Genomic DNA, 21198 nt, shown 5'->3' with positions numbered 1-21198 from the left:
GACTTGCCTAAACCTGTGCTAATTATTCCCAATAAGGGAGACCATAGAGTCCATGTTTCTTTGGGTCTGGCTCACTTCACTTAGTATAACTTTTTCCAAGTCCTTCCATTTCCTTACAAATGGGGCAATGTCATTCTTTCTGACAGAGGCATAAAATTCCATTGTGTATATGTACCACATTTTCCTGATCCATTCGTCTACTGAGGGGCATCTGGGTTGGTTCCAGATTCCAGCTATGACAAATTGTGCTGCGATGAACACTGTTGTGCTGGTGGCTTTAGTGTGATTTTTTTTTGTGGTCTTTTGGATAAATGCCCAAAAGTGGGGCTGCTGGGTCATAGGGGAGTTCTATGTTTAGCCTTCTGAGGAATCTCCATACTGCTTTCCAGAGTAGCTGAACCAGTTTACATTCCCACCAACAATGAAGTAGGGTTCCCTTTTACCCACATCCCCTCCAACAATTGTTATTGTTAGTTTTCTTGATATAGGACTTTCTTACTGGGGTGAGATGAAATCTCAATGTTGCTTTGATTTGCATTTCTTTTATGGCCAGTGATGTAGAGCACACTTTTTCATATGTCTCTTGGCCATTCTCATTCACAGGAAAATTTTGACATATCTGTCCCACCATCACAAGAATTAAGACAGAAATTATAGTTGGGGAACTATAATACAAGCTACACAGGAGGATGAGATCTGAGGATTCTGATTCAAAGGCAGACCATGTGGGAAAATCCATGAGACTCTTATGTCCAATTAACTACCAGAAAACCAGACGTAGAGTTGTGGCTGCAGTGGCAGAGTTGTTAGTCTTGAGCACAAAAGCTCAAGGACAGTGCCCAGGACTTGAGTTCAAGCCATAGGGGCAGGGGGAAAAATGGCCTTGCGAAGCAATATTCAAAACAAAGCAATCTGCAAAGATTGAGAACAAATATTTTCCTTTCTTCTTTTCCTAACACTTTTTTTTTCTTTATTTAGGCTCCTCATATTCAAGGAAAGCTCTAGCTGAGCACTGGTGGCTCATACCTGTAATCCTAGCTACCAAGGAAGCTGAGATCTGAGGATTACATTTCAGAAGCCAGCCTGGGCAGGAAAGTCAGTAAGGCTCTTATCTCCAATAAACTACTCAGAAAAGGCTGGAAGTAATACCAGGTGCCAGTGGCTCACACCTGAAATCCTACTCAGGAGGCTGAGATCTGAGGATCTCAGTTCAAAGCCCACCTGGGGAAGGAAAATCATTGAAACTCTTATCTCCAATTAACCACCAAAAACTGGAAGTAGAGCTATAGGTCAAAGTGTCAGGGTGCTATAGAGTGCTAGCCTTGAGCAAAAGAGCTCATGGACAGTGTCCAGACCCCAAGTTCAAGCCACACAAGTGACCAAAAAAAAAGAAAAAGTGGAAATAGTGCTGTGACTGAAGTGGCAGAGCATTATCCTTGAGAAAAACAATCTCAGAGTTATCACCTAGGCTCTGAGTTCAAGCCCCAAAACTGGCATGTGCACGCACGCACCCATACACACACACACACACACACACACACACACACACAAACACACACACACAGAGAGCTATATCAGAACACTAAGTGAAGACTGAAATATCTACAGGTCAAGTGTGCTTGCCTTGCCTACTCTGTATGAGGCCTTGGTTTTACACCATGCACACACAAGGTAAAGGGAGAGAATTCAGACACCATACATGAAAAATCCAGACTTTGCAAAGATAGGAGGAAAACAAAAAAGAAAATAAAGCTGAAAAAATTATAAAGCATCAAGCATTCACTATGCACATAAATGAGAGCATCAAAAAGGAGAGACAGGAAGGCCAGAAAGAATATTTCAAGTAACAATGACTAAAAGCTTCTTAAATGTGATAAAAATTGATGGGAGTTGATACATCCAAAAACTTGAATAAGCTCCACAAAGAATAAAAACAAACATATCCAAAAAGAAACACATTATACCCAAACTACTGCAAAGCAGAAAATCCTGAAAGCAGCAAAAGAGGAGCAACTCATTACATAAAAAGAATTCTCAGGGGCTGGGACATGGCCTACTGGTAGAGCCCCCACCTAGCAAGCTTTACAAAGCCCTGAGTTCGATTCCTCAGTGCCCCATACACAGAAAAAGCCAGAAGTGGCACTGTGGCTCAAGAGGTAGGTGCTAGCCTTGAGCAAAAAGAAGCCAAGGACAGTGCTTAGGCCCTGAGTTCAAGCCCAAGGACTGGCAAAAAGAAAAAGAAAAAAAGAATTCTCAGATTAACAGTCAAGGGACTGGGGATATAGCCTAGTGGCAAGAGAGCTTGCCTCCCATACATGAAGCCCTAGGTTCGATTCCCCAGCACAACATATACAGAAAATGGCCAGAAGTGGCACTGTAACTCAAGTGGCAGAGTGCTAGCCTTGAGCAAAAAGGAAGCCAGGGACAGTGCTCAGGCCCTGAGTCCAGGGCCCAGGACTGGCAAAAAAAAAAACCCATAAATGAATCAAAATAAAGGAAAATGTATCCAAGGGGTGACACTGTTCAAAAAGAAATGTACTTATTGTTGAGTGCTGACAGGAGGCTGAGATCTGATGACAGCAGTTTGAAGCCAGCCTGGGCAGGAAAGCTCATGACAGTCTTATCTCCAATTAACCACCAGAAAAACCAGAAGTGGCACTGTGATTCAAAGTAATAGAGCACTAGCCTTGAGCAAAAAGACCTCAGGGATAGGACCCAGGCCCTAAGTTCAAGCCTGACTGACAAGAAAGAAAAAGAAAGGAAGAAAGATGGACAGAGGAACGGAAGGATGGACTTATGAAATGGTAACCCTATGAACACCACCTTCATAATAACAATAAAATTGTCTATTTTTTTAAAAGGTACTGTATCCAATGTTGATATTCTTGAGTTGAAAGACTTACTATTGTTAAGAAGGCAATACTAGCTATGTGATGGTAGCTACACAGCTACACAGCTACACAGAAGGCTGGAACTGAGGATTCTATTTCAAAGCCAGCTTGGGCAGAAAAGTCCACAAGACTCCATCTCCAAAAATAAATAGCAAAAATCCCACTGATGATATAACTCAAGTGGTAGAGTTGTAGCCAAACAAACAAGATAAACAACTTTAAAACTCTGAGTTCAAGCCTCCGTAACACACACACACACACACACACACACACACACACACACACACACACACACACACACGGAATACTACCCAAAGCAATATACAAATCCAATTCAATTCCTATCATATAGAAAACTTAATCAGGGCTGGGGATATGGCCTAGTGGCAAGAGTGCTTGCCTCGTATACATGAAATCCTGGGTTCGATTCCCCAGCACCACATATACAGAAAACAGCAAGAAGTGGTGCTGTGGCTCAAGTGGCAGACTGCTGGCCTTAAGCAAAAAGAAGCCAGGGACAGTGTTCAGGCCCTGAGTCCAAGGCCCAGGACTGGCAAAAAAAAAAAAAAAAAAAAAAGAAAGAAAACTTAATCACCCAATTCACATGGAATTACAAGGAGCTTCAAATATCCAAAAGTTGTAAATAATAATAATACAAAGTTAAGACTTGTACTTTTATGATTTCAAAACTTATTACAAAACTATAGTAATCAAAATAGGGGAGTAGAAGTGGCCCCATCTCAACAAACAAGCCAGTTTGTAGCAAACTGGTAATCCCTAGTATGTGTGACATAAGCAGAAAGATTGTAGTCAAATGAAAAACTCATGTAAAAAGCAAAACCCTATATGAAACGTAACAAAAAGTAAATAGAGCTGAAGGCATGGTTCAAGTGACAAAACTGCCTTGCATGCACAAGATCCTAAGTTCAAACCCCTCCCAAAAAAAATTTTTTTAAAGAAAAAACTGATTGATTGGGCTTCATCCCAGTTAAAATCTTTTCAAGAAAGTGAAATAACTTATAGAATGGAAGAAAATATTTGTAAATAATATATTTGATAAAGATCTTACATCTAGAATAACAAGAACTCTTACCACTTGGGTACAAAAAGATAAATGCTACAATTAAGAAATGGAGGCGCGGGGCTGGGGATATAGCCTAGTGGCAAGAGTGCCTGCCTCGGATACAGGAGGCCCTAGGTTCGATTCCCCAGCACCACATATACAGAAAACGGCCAGAAGCGGCGCTGTGGCTCAAGTGGCAGAGTGCTAGCCTTGAGCGGGAAGAAGCCAGGGACAGTGCTCAGGCCCTGAGTCCAAGGCCCAGGACTGGCCAAAAAAAAAAAGAAAGAAATGGAGGCGGACTGGGAATGTAGTTTAGTGGTAGAGTGCTTGCCTAGCATGCATGGAAGCCTTGGGTACGATTCCTCAATATCACATACACAGCAAAGGCTAGAAGTGGCGCTGTGGCTCAAGTGGTAGAGTGCTAGCCTTGAGCAAAAGAAGCTCAGGGACAGTGCCCAGGCCCTGAGTTCAAGCCACACAACTGGCAAAAAAAAAAAAAAAAGAAAGAAAGAAATGGGGGCACTGGGAGTAGTGGTTCATGCCTGTAATCCTAGCACTGGGGAGTCTGAGGAAAGTATACTATGAGCTCAGGACCGGTCTTGGCTTTAAAGAGTTCCAGGCCAGCCTCACAGTGATATTCTGACTCAAAAACAAGAATAAAAATAGAGGTAGCGGGTGGAGGGGGTGGGGAAGATACACAAATGACTAATAAGTACACAAAAAAATTACTCATTCATTCACTGCAGAAAAACCACATTGAAGCTGGGACACTTGTATGGTTCACGTCTGTAATCCTAGCTACTCAAGAGGCTGAGATCTGAGGATTGAAATTAGAAGCCAACTTGGGCAGGAAGTCCACAAGAATCTTCTCTCCAATTAACCACCAAAGAGACAGAACTAGAGCTGTAGCTCAACTGGTAGATCTCTCGCCTTGAAAGGGAAAAAAACAAAACAAAACAAAAAAAACCTCTTAGACCTGGAGGAGTTCAAGCCCCAGGAATAACACAAACATGCACACATGTGCGTGCACACACCCACACAGAAGTACAGTTTCACACTAGATCAGACGTAATTTTAAAAATTGAAAATAACAAATGTTACCAGGAATGGTGGCTCAAACCTATAATCCTAGCTTCCTGGGAGGCAGAAATCTGAGGATCATGGTTCAAGGCCAGACCAGGTATGAAATTCCTAAGAGTTCGTATCATCCAATGGCAGGGCACAATGGCGTGTGCTTATCATCCTAACAACAAAAGGAAACACAAATAGATCAAAGTCTATGCTGGTCCAGGCATAACATGAATACAGTGAAGTCATATCTCAAAACCAATCAAAGCAAAATATGCTAGTAAAGTAGCTCAAGTAGAGCACCTGATTAGCAAATATGAGACCTGAGTTCAAATCCAAATGCTGGCTGTCGATAAAGAAAAAGAGAGTAAGTGTTGGTGAGAAAATGAAACCCTTTGTAAAGTTGCAACAGTAACATAAAATGATATGCCCATTCTAAAAAAATAGCTTGGCATTTCCTCCAAAATGTTAAATATGAGAGGTGGGAGGCTGGGAATAAGGTTGAGTTACCTACCAATTGCCTAGCAAGGGCAAGACTCTGGGTTCAATCCCAAGCACCAATAAAGGAGGAGAAAAATTATTAAATGTAGAATTACCACATCATCCAACAATTCCACTCCTCAGTATGTATACCCCAAAGACTTGAGGACAGATAGCTGAACAACAGTTGAACAAAAATGTTCACAACAGATAAAAATGGAAACTGTAATTGTTAATCAACTAATAAACTGTATCATTAGCATGTAACAGAATAATCCTCAGCCACAAATACAGTACTGATTCTACAGCATAGAACATTCTATTCATTGAAAGCCACTCACAAAATACCACACATCGTTTGATTCTACTTATATGGTATTTCCAGTAGAGTTAAATCCATAGAGAATGGAAACACACTGAAGTTGACAGTGATGCAAAGAAGAGTTACAGTAGGTATAGGAGTTTCTTTTTGGGTAATATAAATGTTTTCAGCAACTACACAAAAGTGGTGGTTGGATAACATTGTGAACATATTAAATGACAATGATCTGTATATTTTAAAACAGCCAATGTTATGTTATTTTATGTGAATTTAACTTAACCATAATAAAATAATCCTAGGGCAGGCACTGGTGGCTCACACCTATAGTCCTAACTACTTAGGAGGTTGAGATCTGGAGGATCACAGTTGGTGTCCAGCTAGAGCACAAAATTTCATGAAACACTATCTTAACAGAAAAAGCTGGACATGATGGTGTGCTCATCCCAACTACATAGAACTGAGGTCTTGATCCATCCAGGAAAAAGGAAAGATTATATCTCAAAACTAACCAGAGGGGCTGGCAATGTGGCTTGGTGATAGAGTGCTTGCCTACCATACATGAAGCCCTGAGTTCGATTCCTCAGCACCACATAAACAGAAAAAGCCAGAAGTGGCGCTGTGGAAGTGGTAGAGTGCTACCCTTGAGCAAGAGGAAGCCAGGGTCAGTGCTCAGGCCCTGAGTTCGAGCCCCAGGACCTGAGCACTGTCCCTGGCTTCTTTTTGATCAAAGCTAGCACTCTACCACTTGAGCCACAGCGCCACTTCAGGCCATTTTCTACATATGTGGTGCTGGGGAATCGAACCCAGAGCTTCATGTATATGACGCAAGCACTCTTGCCACTAGGCCATATTCCCAGTCCCAATGATTTCAAATTCCATTATCATCATAAAAACAAAAACAACTAATTCTTGCAAATGGAACAAATACATAGGGAAAATATTTTGACATTATTTAACTATATCAATAATGAATCTACTGCATGACTCTAAAATTCTCTCTCCCAGCTGATGACAATCATTTATTACCTTTACTAAAAACTAACAGACATTTTTGTCTTTTCCTTCATATACCACATTCAACTCAAATAAGATATTGAAGACTTCCTATTATGTGCAAGAGGACAAAATTGAATAGTATCTCTGTCCTAATTAAGTATATGATTTACTGGAGGCAAAAGAAACATATACATAATTTAAACACACTATTGTGAGTATAATAACAAAGAGAAAAAAAACATAGTGCTATTAGAACACATAAAATAGGTTAATACTGACCTGAGGAAGAACAAAAATATTTTCTAGTAGACACCAGGCTAGGATCTACAGGATACATAGGAGTAACTCAAGTGAATGAAGACAAAAATATTCTAATCAATAAGCAGAGAACTAGTGGCTCACAACTGTAACCCTAGCTACTCAGGAGGCTGAGATCCGAGGATTGCAGTTCAAAGCCAGTCTGGGAAGGAAAGTCCATGAAAACTCTTATCTCCAATTAATAACCACAAAAGCTAGAAGTAGAGCTGTGGCTCAAGTGGTAGAGCACTAGGCTTGAAAAAAAGGGGGGAAAAAAGCTCAGGGATAATGCTCAGGCCCTGAGTTCAAGCCCATTACCAGCACTTATATTTTTAAAAGTATAATTCAACAATCTAAGCCTTGTTGAAAGGCATGACATTGAACAAAATACATGGTATTTATAAACTGCTTTGTTAAATGGTAACTCCTTTGTACAGCTACTTAACGATAATAATAAAAGGAAAATGTTTAACACTTCTCGTTTTTTTAGTTTTATTTAAATCGTTGTTCTATCTTTTTTAATCCCTATTATTATGTACTATACGCACTGTGAGCAACCTATGAAAGTTTCCTAACCAGTATATCCCTTCTAACAGTTTTCAAAGTGACAATTAAAAATTTCTGCTATCATTTCCTTGTTTATATCCATGAATAGCTAGACAAAGCACAGAATAAAGATCCTACTCTCATACATGGAATTAAAGCCTGAATGATATGGTCCCGGCTTGTTTCTTACTCTGCCTCTTCTGACCTCTCAGTAATACAGCCTGTCTTTATCTACATATATCAGCCTATTTCACAATGAAAAGCACATGCTTTTTGTCTCTGATGCCTTTACTTGTGTCACTAACACACAGCAAGTTCTCAACATTTAAGAAAAAATTGAAAAGTAACAGCAATAGCTGGAATTCTTTATGCACCTAATATGTACAGGCACTTCATTAGATATTGTACACACAGTCTCCTATAATCTTCACCACAACCCTAAAAGGTAAGTATTAATGGCCTTACTTTAAGAAAAAGAAAACTAAGGCTCAGCAATAATTAGGTAACCTGCCAAGATTACAAATCAATTAAGTACCAGTTCACAGTGGATCCCAGCTCTATTAAATTTAAAAATTGGTATTGTTAAAATGCATCAAGCTTCCTCCTACACTACTCTTAAATATCAACACATCTTATTATTTATAAACTACTTTCCCCAAAGTGAACATCAATTAGAATTGTCTGGCTCTAATTGCGTTAAGATGTGCCAAGCATTATTTTAGGAGTACTAATCCTGTTCCCGAAACAAAGAAGTAAAAAAAAAAAACCTAATGATGATGATTAATAGCCTATCACCCCAATGATGTAATACATGCCAATTGTCTGTCTAAAAGTAGAAACAAAAGGTTTGGTATGTTTGGTTTGATTTTGTGTTTTGTTTTGATGGTACTGGTGTTTGAACACAGGGCCCTACACTTGCTGCTAATGCAGGCCCTTTACCATTTGTGCCAAAAATTGCACGCCAAAAAGTTTCGGGGAAAATAAGGGAAGGTAGCTCTTTCTTTTCTTGGTGGTACTAAAGTCTGAACTCAGGCCTTACACTTACTTGCAAGGGAGGCAGGTGCTCTACTACTTGAATCACATCTCCAGCTCCTGTAAGAGTTTTTTTTAATCAACTCTATGTGTTTGAAAATCACATTATTACTGAATACTGCATAGAACATGAATTATAGCTTGCTTGAAAATAAAAAGCATTCAAATTATACTCATAACTGCCTTCAGGAATCAAATGACACAGAAGATCCACTTTGAATTAGACAGTATATGCTTCTCAAATACTTAAAAAATATTCCACTTTTCATTTACTCACAACTTATAGCCCCTGCTGTAACAAACAATGTGAGCAGACACAGTATGAACTCGATATCCTCCTGATGATCTAGTCTACTAATATGATAGCCTTTTCTCCCTTGTAGTCCTCTCCTCAAAATAAAACATTTCCCAAGGAATTAAGATGCAACAAAATTAACAACTCAAGTTAACAACAGAAAAGCTAAACAATGCTAACAGAACCTTAAACACCAAATGGAAGAAGAAAAAAAAAAAAAAGAAAATAGAAAATCAGCAAGTATTTAGTACCTACTACATACCAGGCACTGAATCAATTATTTTCTTTTCTTATTATTTTATTCTTACTATAATTACATATTTACAATTTTTCCCCTTTCCTTGCTCTCTGTTATTCTTTTCCATTCCATCCACAAGTTGTATAGGTAATTTTCAATATAGTGTCCAGTGAGTACCATAGCTGCAGAGATATTTTCTTATAAATAATTTAACAGTAGGTCATGAACACTGAATAACTGACAAAAATATGATTTTATATATCAATCTTGCTAAAATTAGCCCTAAAAGGAAAAGTAACATGTAAAGACAGTACATATACTTCTTGTTCTTAAAATTATTTGAACCATTTTAATGAGATTTTCTATTAATTGTTAATAAGCCATGAAATTTTATATTTTCACCATGACCAACCCATGAAATTTACCAGCTTTCTCCATGATTCATACCAGGTCATAGTTATAATGTTTGGTACACATTTTAGCTAACTAACCATTTAAACTTCTCCCTTTGGACAGAGTAAAAATCTGCCTATAATTAAAGCTGGAATTACTAACTACAAGTAGTTAAATTTTACAGCACTGTTTGACAGTTGCAAAGATAAGTCAGTAAAAAGCCTGAGATGCTGTGTCTACCTGTACTTCCCACACATTTGAACAATACTGTGGTATCTGTTAGCATCATAAAATCAATCTCAGATTAGGTAATGAAATATGCACCAGTCTTTTCCCAGAACCTCTGACAAATCACACACAATCCTAAATCTTCATAAATCACACTTAAAGACAAGTATATCATCACCAACACATATATCTTCCCAAGCCTGACCCAGAGACTAATGAGAAAAGGCCTAGACTATCTCATCTGACTAATTAATTCAAAATGTCTGCTGTTATTCAAATGTGAGGCTGGTATTATTTGAATAACACTTGACAGCAGCGCCTGAAGATATCATTTCTGATTTGTGAAGCTGCTGCTGCATAACTGATGATAGTTTATGAAAATGTTCCAATGAAACTGTTTTTCTTGGCACAACTGTGAAAGATTTGCCAAAGAGGTGGTTCTTTTTTGTCAGTAGTTGATGTTGCTAATGTTGTCAAATATTTCCAAAACACATAGTCTCCGGAGTATTTTTCCTTAAATATTCCCACAATGGCAGCTTTCCCACCTTCCAAGTTTGATTTGCCTGAACACGAAACTGCATCACAGGAGCCCTTTTTCTTTTACATGATCTAAACAGTACTTTCCAGGACGCACATAACCCCTCTAATATTTTTTAAAGAGGAAGAAAAATGAAAAACTTTTACGTTATGCTGTAACAAGAGCCTGGATTTGGAGGTCATTCCCCCCACACACACCTTTTATCCCTTCTTTTACAATTTCAGCAAGATTAGGCTAGAGGTGGTAAAGTACCTGCATATTAAGTGTGAGTTCTGAGTTCAAACCCCAGTACCATCAAAAAGTTGGTGTAACTCTTTGATGTCTGTACTCTCAGCTATACTAGAGGCAGAGATTGAAGTTTGAGGCCAGCCATGCAAAAAGTTAAAAAAAAAAAAAAAACACTTCATCTAAACAAAAAGAAAAGCTGGGCATAGTGGCACTCACCTGTGATTCCAACTAACCAGGAGTGGTAAAGGAGAAAGACTGCAGTCCAGGTCAGCCCAGACAAGAAAAGCACGAATAGTCACTAAAGCATAAAAGGTTGGGTATACATACGGTCAAAGAATAGTAACTAAAGCATAAAAGGTTGGGTACATGGTCAAAGAGCATCTGCCTAGCAAGCAAGAAGCCTTGAATTAGATCCCTAGTACTGCCAAAAAGAAAAAGGAAAATGGTAAAGATATTTTATGGCAATTAAGATACTATTTCATGAAAATATTTTCTAAAGCCTCAAGACTGTTTTCCCCTTTCCAAAATATAGTACAGCTCTTTAATCAAAATAATTAATGGAGCTAAGAGAACCTAAGATCAGCATTATTTGTGTTCTGACCCACATTTTACTTGGAGTTTTCGCTTTGTTCTTTTCCAGCATTTATACTATACATGGCAATGCCAGAGCTCTGGCAGATCTTTAAACTTTTGAGATCTCAGTGTTACTTTTTTTTTTTTTTGGCCAGTCGTGGAGCTTGAACTCAAGGCCTGAGCACTGTCTCTGGCTTCTTTTTGCTCAAGGCTGGCACTCTACCACTTGAGACACAACACCACTTCTGGCTTTTTCCTTATATGTGGTGCTGAGGAATCGAACCCAGGGCTTCATGTATATGAGGCAAACATTCTACCACTAGGCCATATTCCCAGCCCATGTTACTTCTTTTTTTTTAATTTTGCCAGTACCAGGCCTTCAACCCAGCCCTGGCTTGGCTTGCTTGCTCATGGCTGGCACTTACCACTTGAGCTACACCACTAGCATGACTTCTTGCTGGTTATTTTGGAGATGGAATCTCAAACTTTTCTGATGGCTTCCAATCAAGATCCTCCAGGATTACCTGCACCATTTACTGTTATTTTTTAACTCATTTTCCTTCCCTTATACTCTGGTAAAGGATAAAAGGACTGACTTCAGAGATTTTTTAATAGTCTGCAATATACATCTCCAAATATCTTGACACACTCTTCCTTGACACATCCACTTGCTCCTAACAAGCCTTCATTTACAAGACTCCTCCACTTCTACACATTTTATTTGCCAGCACTGCAAAGCATTATGCTTAGCCTGTGTGATGACAAAAAGTACAAGCTATAATCAGTTTAAGACCAAATTTAAACAAGCAAACACAGTATTTTTTTTAAATCAAGGAATCATACAATATTGAAAAATTAGAAATCTATAGCTCCTTTATTTTCTAAATAATCACTTAGTGATTTGCCCAGGCACCTGAGGAAGCTTGAACTATTTTTGCATGGAAAACTGTGACTCAACGAAAGTCCATCTGTTAATCTTTCCCTTTTTCTTTTATGTGTGCAGCCAAGATTGGTTACAGGATCCACTTTGTAAAGGCAAAAGCTGTTTTATAGTTGCAGAATATTCAGCAGAACTTCACATTTATGTAGGCACATAACAAATACCTCCAAGGGATAACAATAATGACTTGAAAATACATCCTATTGCCTTCAGAATCAGCATACTGAAAAACCTGTTTCTTTTCTGATAACCTTTCCATATAGGTGAACCAGATGCAGATGAAATAATGGTTTCAGAATCAACTGTGTATGTATTTCATTTTATGTAAACTTGTAGCTCTCCAGTGCTGGAGATGTAGCTCAGTTACACAGTACTTGCCTGGCTGGCATAGACTTGTAGTTGTCAAAGGCTGCACATGGACTCTTTCAAGAGCTCACAAATTCAAAATTATTTTTACAACCCTCAGATAGTGACTTTTTCACAGTGCTGACACTGACATTGGTGGTGCACAAACAAAGTGTATAAAATAGCTAGTGTCTTAGCATGAAGCAAAACAATGACACCATACTGTACTAACAGTGAATGTATAATTTATTACCATCAGGCATTGCAGTTTTTCAAGTCAGGTTTCACCCCAGAATATCCTTGATGAAATAGTAAAAATCATTCATTTAATTGTACCTTGAGTAAATGTCCTTTTAATATTCTCTGTGACAAGTAGGAATTCTGCATAAAGCACTTTTGCTGTGTACCAAATACAAAGCAATGCACTAGTATAATTGTGAGTTGCAGAGTGAATGGAATGACTGACAAACTATACTATTTCTGCTTAGATATTGTGCAGAATTTTTTTCCAAAAGAAACCAAGTAAAACTGCTAATTCAAGGGCTGGGGATATAGCCTAGTGGCAAGAGTGCCTGCCTCGGATACACGAGGCCCTAGGTTCGATTCCCCAACACCACATATACAGAAAACGGCCAGAAGCGGCGCTGTGGCTCAAGTGGCAGAGTGCTAGCCTTGAGCGGGAAGAAGCCAGGGACAGTGCTCAGGCCCTGAGTCCAAGGCCCAGGACTGGCCAAAAAAAAAAAAAAAACAAAACTGCTAATTCAAGGGAAACTGATAGTTTGGGTGCCAATGATAAACACAAACATTTAAGCAAAAATTAGAATTTTAAAACAGTTGGATCAATCACTGTACCAGCTTCCTTTTACTTCAAAATTGTTCCAGGAGCCTGGATTCATAGCTCAGTGAAGAGCAGCAAGAGACCCTGGGTTCAAACATCAGCACAATAATTTTTTTATGGTGAGTTTCATAATACTTAAGCAAATATAACTTTTTGGTATAGCATAAAAATTGTTAACATTTGAGAAAGTGAACCAGTATTTTCCAAATGATTAAGACATATTACAAAATCATGCATGAGCAGAAAAGCCACTCGATGTACAAATTAGACCCAAGATTTTAATGAAACAAAATAGAAAAAAGTCACTGATAGCCTTCAGATTCCACATTTACCTAACCCTTAGGAAACTACTACTTGTCAAATTTAAGTGCAGCAACAACAAAGAACATCCACAGCATTCTCAAAAGACCATTAAGATACCCTTCATATTTCCAATTATGTACCTGTGTCTGGCTAGGTATTTGTTCATATACATTAACCATCCAAACACAGACTGAACATAGAAGCAGATGTGAAAATCCAGCTGTCTTCTATTAAGCCTGACATTAAAGAGATTAGCCAAAATGTAAAACAATGCCACTCTTTTCACCATTTTGATCTGATTTATTCTGTTTCAGAAAAATATTCTTTAGGGTAATATATAACAAGCTGATAATTTTAAGAATGTTACTTATGCTAGCAAGTAATGAGTTTAACATAATTAACTTAAAACTTTAAATTTTGTTTTAATTTCCAATACAGTAAATGCTGATATTCAAACCCACAAAACTTCAGTTAAGGATGTAAAGCAGTCCTTGGGGGTCTGGGGTGTGTCTCAAGTAGAGCAGCAAGCACAAGGCCTTGAGTTCAAACCCCAGTATTGGAGGGGGAGGGAAGGGAGAGAAACTGAGATCAAAGAGTTTGAGAATCATTGACATCCTATCCTCAGAAGTTGTTATATAAAAAAGTTTAACATGAAATATGGATTCTTACCCAAGAAATTATCTATTTGTTTTATATATATGAGGAATTAATGTCTTTTAAAGAAATTCTAGCCAGACACTAGTGGCTCACACGTGTGATCCAAGGTCCTCAGGAGGCTGAGATATGAAGATCTCAGTTTGAAACCGGCCCAGGTAAGAAAGTCCAGGAGATGCTTATCTCCAATTAAGCACCAAAAAAAAACCAAAGTGGAGCTGTAGTTAAGTGGTAGAGTGCTAGCCTTGAGCAAAAAGTTCAGGGAAAGTGACCAGGCCCTGAGTTCAAGTCCCAGGACCAGCATTAAAAAAAAAAATTCTACCATGCAACAAAAACTGAAACCCTCAACACTAGAGAACAGCAAGGTTATCAATAAAACACTTCCTTACAAGCTTATACCACCTAGTATTACTAAGGAAACATATATTAAATGTTAGGGGGGGAAAAAGTCCTTCAATAATTCATGTCCTAAATTTCAGATTTCCCTTTCTACACCCCGATTCTCTCTCAAGTCCTACTAGCCTAACTCTCATTACTAGTTTGCTTCTGCCTTTCATGCAATTGTTCTACTTCACTTTCTTAATTCTTTCTCATAATACAGCCAAATATTCTCTAGGTCCTAAAACCATGAGTGTTATGAGTATGAGTACAACATCAATAAGAAAATATATCCATTAGACTTCCAAGTACAAAGTAAATGACAGTTGCAAATTGGAACAAAATACGGTTTTAAAAGAATAAAAGTCCACCTGTACCACACTGCTGTTAACCTAAGGTTCAGTCTCCAAGGTATCTATGAACTCCCTGAAATTATATTCAAACTTTTATTAGTACATGTATTTTTCTAGAAATAGGCAGTGAATCATTGTTTTCATTACACTCACAGAAACTATAGCCAAAAAGAACAAATTTAAAGGAACCCTGCTCTGCCGTTTTCTGACCTACTACTAAAGACACTTGTGTATGCTCGTAGTGGAGGATTGTGTATGTGCCAGTATAGGGGCTTAAAGTCAAGGTCCAGGAACTCCTTAGCTTTTTTACTCAAGACTGGCCCTCAACTACTTGAGTCAGGCCCCCACACCTCCACTTCCGGCTTTTTACCAGTTAACTCACAGATCTTTCTTTTATGATCAGTTCAACTGAAGACTCCTGAGTAGCTAGGACACTAGGCATAAGCCACGAAGCGCCCAGCTTTCTTTTACTGAATTTCATTAAATTAAATACTTTAATTTCATATTATCAGTTGAGATTTAGGCATAGACCTAAATTAAAACTCATCACTCAGCAGTAATCAAATTTACTAGTCACTTGTACTGGGTTTTAATACTGTACACAATTCCAATGGTTCTCTGTTGCAAATACCTAGTTTTCTTTTACCAGTCTCAATTGTTCTACAGGTTGTAATTAATAAAGAAATAAGAACTGGGGCTGGGGATATGGCCTAGTGGCAAGAGTGCTTGCCTCGTATACATGGGTTCGATTCCCCAGCACCACATATACAGAAAATGGCCAGAAGTGGCGCTGTGGCTCAAGTGGCAGAGTGCTAGCCTTAAGCAAGAAGAAGCCAGGGACAATGCTCAGACCCCTGAGTCCAAGCCCCAGGACTGGCCAAAAAATGAAAGAAAGAAAGAAAGAAAGAGAGAGAGAGAGAGAGAGAGAGAGAGAGAGAGAGAGAGAGAGAGAGAGAGAGAGAGAGAGAGAAAGAAAGAAAGAAAGAAAGAAAGAAAGAAAGAAAGAAAGAAAGAAAGAAAGAAAGAAAGAAAGAAAGAAAGAATAAAGAAATAAGAACTATGGTTTCCCACGTCTATCCACTTGATATGCAACAAATTAGTGGCTGACTCAAACTAGGAAGTAAACTGTTTAACAACAGTTGTAATGCAGGTAAGTTATATAATTAGCATTAAGGTCAAAAGAACAAAAAACTAGAGCAATTAAGTAAAAGAGACCTTATTATACTCTCTGTTCCTGACCAAACTAAATTTAAAATTAATATCATTTAAATAAGTCATAATCATAGTGCTTTTTCATTTAACTAATCCTCACTTAACTTTGAACTATACATATTTTTTACTAATCTGCTACCTTTGAAGATAATTGTTTAATTTAGCATTTACTTAAATAGGAATCTCTGTTACTTATAGATAAAAAAGTCAACTATGAAGCTCTACATTGTAAAATGAATATAAATCAATCATTATGACAGATGAACTTATTTGAGAGTCAAAATGAACAAAACATTCTGTGTCAGCAAAATGTCTCCTGTCAAAATCTATTCTTTAAGCTTTCACTATAATGTACTAAAACAAATGTCCTTCCTAATTCTATAGAGAAATCTGTTAAATCATATTTCAAAACTTCTATTCAGAAACACAAATATTTCCTAGTGTAAGACAGATTGCTTATTATATAATACTTAGTTGAAAGTTAAAATTTTAAAGGTGAATAATCAATTCTGAGCATGTTATCCATTTTCAACATAGATTTTGTCTTTTTAGATTATCATTAATGATAGCAATGGGAGCAGTAATACATATAAATTACTTTTACAAATAATTTACATATAAATTACTTCAGATTCAGGTAAGCAGCAATGACAGTTTTCTCACATATACTGCAGTTGCTATAATTAAGATAAATTTCTATATAAAGGATTAAAAGAATGTAACATCAGATTTAATGTGTTCAGTAGATACATATCAGATAATAAAGGCATTTATATGTTTATTTTAAAATAAGCTATTTAAAAATAAGCACATTCTGTATGCTAAAAACATACAAATAGAGAGAAGATAGACTAGACAGATAATAGTGCCTGTCCTCCAAATGCTTAAAGTTCCCTAGAGAATGGAGGGAGGGAGAATTCTTCCCCTCCTGGATCTTTGTAGCATACCACTTCAGAATTAACTCAGGCCAACTTTAATGATGAACTTTAATGTCTCCAAAAACATCAAGATAAACTACTTATAATAAGCCCTTCAGAGCAGAAGTGAAATCTCCTTATTCTATTAAATCATATTTTAATACACTTTTGTCTTATAAAGATAAATTAATTTGTCAAAGCCCGTTACCTCAACATAAACTCTAGATTTATGACTTTGAACACCCCATGTTACTTGGAAGCCTAAAAATAAAAAAAAGTAAAGATAACTAGTAATGGTACCATAAAAGACACAAGTTTTAAAGATGAAAGATATTCTTCACATGTGCCTGTAAAAGACATATAATATAAATAAGATTAAAAAAATTCTGAAAACAAGACAGAACTGGGACTATTTGTACCCATTTCCCTTCAACTTGTTTGATATTATTACAAGAGCAAGAGTGAGGCCCAGAATGCAGTTTGATTTTTCTGTTTGGTTGACTGACCAGTCATTTGAGACAGGGTCAGGGTCTTACTATGCAACCCAGACTGGCCTTAAATAAACTCTTGATCCTACTGCCTCAGCCTCTTGGAACTATATACCTATAATATACACATATACACATATACACACACACACACACACACACACACACACACATACATATACACATACATACATATGGTGCTGACTTTTTTTTTTTAGATAATTAAAAACTGTAGGATTTGGAGTAGCCATTAGAGCCCCATGTCTAAGAAACTTGGTAGGGCTTTGCTGTAATTCTAGCTACTCAGGAGCCTGAAATCAGAGGATAGCAGTTTGAAGCCCATCAGGGAGCAAAGTCCATAAGACTCTATCTCCAAGTAATCAGCAAAATGCTAGACTAGAGGTGTGGCTCAAGTGGTAAGAGTCCCACGCATGAGTGGAAAAATAAAAAATAAACAAGAAAAAACGAGATAGTGCAAGGCCTTGAGTTCAAATCTGAAAACCAGCACAATGAAAAATAAAAAGAAACTAAACAAAGATAATAGAATATACCTATCAATGAAAAGAAGGAATAGTGACTTTTTAGCAATTATCTTTGAACTGTATTACATCCTAATAGAGTCCTAAAAATAAAAGACAGATTTAATATCATAACTGTCACTAAAAAACAAATATTTGCAAAGAATCAGCAAGGGCAACTTTAAAAGATAAATTAAAACTATAATATCCTAAAGTCCTAGGAACCATTTCAAATTCTTAACAGCTTTACCTAAGAGAAATTACAGTATATTTCTAAGTAAAAATGAAAACTTTTTGCAAAACAATATTTTTCTTATAGCATGTAGTTTCCCCAAAAAGGTGATTAACTCTTTATTCTTGCTTTGTGCCTTAAGACATAATCTGCTTTTATCCTTTAGCAAAATATGTTACTAGGCTGACAATGCCAAGAACCATGACAAAATGGATTATTAATGAGAACCTGAACTCCAGAACTCTATTAATTTATGTCTTCCTGTCGGATCCAAAAGATATATCAGCCTTCTCACTCTAAAGAAAAAAAAATGCCAACACTGTACTTTGTTTTAAAGTTCTCCACAGATGAAGAATTCATTATCCAAAGTACAGTTCTGTTATTTCAGGCTTTCTTGTAGAATAAAGAATCTTTATCAAATGGCTAAGAAAGCTGCTGACAAGTGCAAGTACCTTGCAAAATATATTTATGTCAAATATTCACTGAGAAAATCCTGGGGGGGGGGGTGGAAAAGAGGTGAGAGACTCTGTGACATTCCTGTTCCACCCTGTCCTTGCAGTCTTTAGAAGACTAAAGCCCTTTTGATTCCAGTTATAACATGGTAAGCAGCATTAATACAACTGTGTGTTTGTGGGCTTTTTTAACTCCTAATTACACTAATTATTCTGACATGAGGGGAAATGATCTAACAAGTGAAGAGAAGAATGTGTGATTTCTTTAGCATAAACAATAATGTTTAAATGGCATAAAATATCCTCTTAAGCTTACATAAAGGAAAAAACTATCTAATCTACGCTTATCATAATATTTATGAAATAAAAAAAACAGAGAGAAAAAATTGCTATAATGTACTCTGTGTGACCTCTGCTTTCTACAGAGAATGAAAACAGCCTTTTGCTTTTCAATCCCCATCAAAGTGGAGTAAAAGGAGGGACGGCATTCCCGTGCTCACTGCCATTAATCATTGCTTTCTTCAAGCAAGTGCGTATTAATTTCTGTCATCCCAAACATCATCGAGTATTGTTACAGCACCGTTCACTCCTCATTCACCACCAGTTGTTACCAGTTTCCCTACACTGAGCAGAGACAGGGTGAATCGTGTGGATTTCAGTGTTAGAGGCCTTTATCCCTGGGGTGCTGACACCAATTAAGCCATTTCAAGAAGAAATGAGAACAGGCCCAGCCCTTCCATGTAACAAGAGCTTGCACCTAGCTTTGGCAGGTTGCCATTTTCTCTGGCTTCACACTATAGAAATACTCTTCTCCACATCCTTTTGAATGATTCAGGCGTTTACATGTAATCAGTAACAGTATCTTTGTTCACTTCTGCAGGTCCAAACTTAATGCCCAACAACACAACCTCATACAAAAGATCCTGATAACCTAGATGGTAATCCAGAAGAAAGACTGCTAGCTACTATTACAGAATCATTAAATTCAGGTTAGTTAGAAAATAAAACAATATATTCTCTTTAATCCTGTAACAAAATTTTAAGGAACATTTCAAACAAAAACCAGACTGCAAAAGCTATTGCTTTTCTCAAACTAGGTTAACTGAAGATAAAATACTTTATATTCTACTGGCTCAATTTCAGCAGTATATTTACTGAGAGGCTTCATATACACAAGAATACAAACCCGCTACTTCCAGTATAAATAGCACAGTTTGTGTCCAGTTTAAAGAAGCTTATTACCAAACTATATTGACATTTGCTTTTTTGTTTTGTTTTGCTTTAAGTCTTTTGGTCAGGCACTAAAGACTGCTTTATAAATTGCATTATAAAAGGTTACCAAGTCCAGCAACAAAAACAAGAATCTGTAAGAGGATTTAATTAATATTATTTTTGCATCACTAAATATAGAGATCCATCAAACTCTTTCACAATATTGTTGATTTTTTTGACTGCTTTAGATCTAATCATTCTCCTTGTTTTAGACATTTACATCTGCTTTTAAGTTTTTATGGTTGCCTGTTGGCAGGCAGCAAAGTGGAGCTGTCGATGCTACTGCAGAATAATGCAAGGTTTGTTATGAATTAAATATTAGAAACCTTAACACAGCGGCCAATAAGAATTATTTGCCTTATTAAAGCAGCAGAAGACGCTGATTAAATTTTCATTGCATTGCAGTCTTTTTCCCATTTCTGCTTTCAATTCATCATTCTAATGTATGAAAGGCTTGCCGAATAATGGCAGGGGGACTTAATTTCTAGAATGCAAATATAGCAAAGAAAATACCATAAATACCCTCCCAGAAAACATTAAACAGTCAGTTCTAATTAAGTGAATACTAACTAAGTAAATATTCTCTTAAAGGGAAAAAAATAACTCAAACGTCAAGAATTCAAGAAGGAAAGCATAATTACCTACACTACAAATTTATACAGATATACATGATGGGTAGATTGCGATTTTTTGGTAAACTACTTCTTGGCAATCCTTCGCAGGACTTAGAACACTTGGAAGAAAGGGGATATAGTCATGATTATGCTCAGCTTTGTTGTTTCTAAAAATTTAACAATTTTTAAAAGAAAAAAACAACCAAGAAAGATTAATAAAACAGTATGCATAAAGTAGCACTCAGCCAGAATAGTAACTAGCATTTCTGAACTCCTTATGTTTTAAATTTACAACATTTGATGTTACAAATAAATTTAAGGAATAAACTGCCCCTGCAAAAATACCATAATCGCATGTCCTATACTGAAGGTTGTTCACATTTCTGCCTTAATGTGAGGAAGAAAATGAACTTCAAGTATCCATTTCCCCTAGAGAAAATCTCTTCCTTGAAACTCTGCAACTAATGAAATGGGGATCTATAAATAGCAGCATC

The 21198-nt window shown here is 37.1% G+C and overlaps 1 protein-coding gene and 2 long non-coding RNA genes across 5 annotated transcripts in view; all 3 read right to left on the bottom strand.

The window, feature by feature from the left end:
* The window catches only part of Pbx3 (PBX homeobox 3), a 223929-nt gene that overhangs the window by 188365 nt on the left and 14366 nt on the right, over positions 1-21198 (bottom strand). The window lies entirely within an intron of this gene.
* Positions 12032-14096, bottom strand: LOC125349079. Its single transcript, XR_007210447.1, has 2 exons — positions 13223-14096; positions 12032-13001 (listed from the first exon to the last, which is right to left on the bottom strand). It is a non-coding gene; the product is annotated as an uncharacterized LOC125349079 (long non-coding RNA).
* Positions 15645-16444, bottom strand: LOC125349074. The gene is made up of 2 exons (XR_007210444.1): positions 16058-16444; positions 15645-15690 (listed from the first exon to the last, which is right to left on the bottom strand). It is a non-coding gene; the product is annotated as an uncharacterized LOC125349074 (long non-coding RNA).

The sequence above is a fragment of the Perognathus longimembris genome, chromosome 1 (assembly GCF_023159225.1).
Source record: "Perognathus longimembris pacificus isolate PPM17 chromosome 1, ASM2315922v1, whole genome shotgun sequence".
Taxonomy (NCBI): Eukaryota; Metazoa; Chordata; class Mammalia; order Rodentia; family Heteromyidae; genus Perognathus; species Perognathus longimembris.
This window is presented reverse-complemented; position numbering and strand designations above follow the sequence as displayed.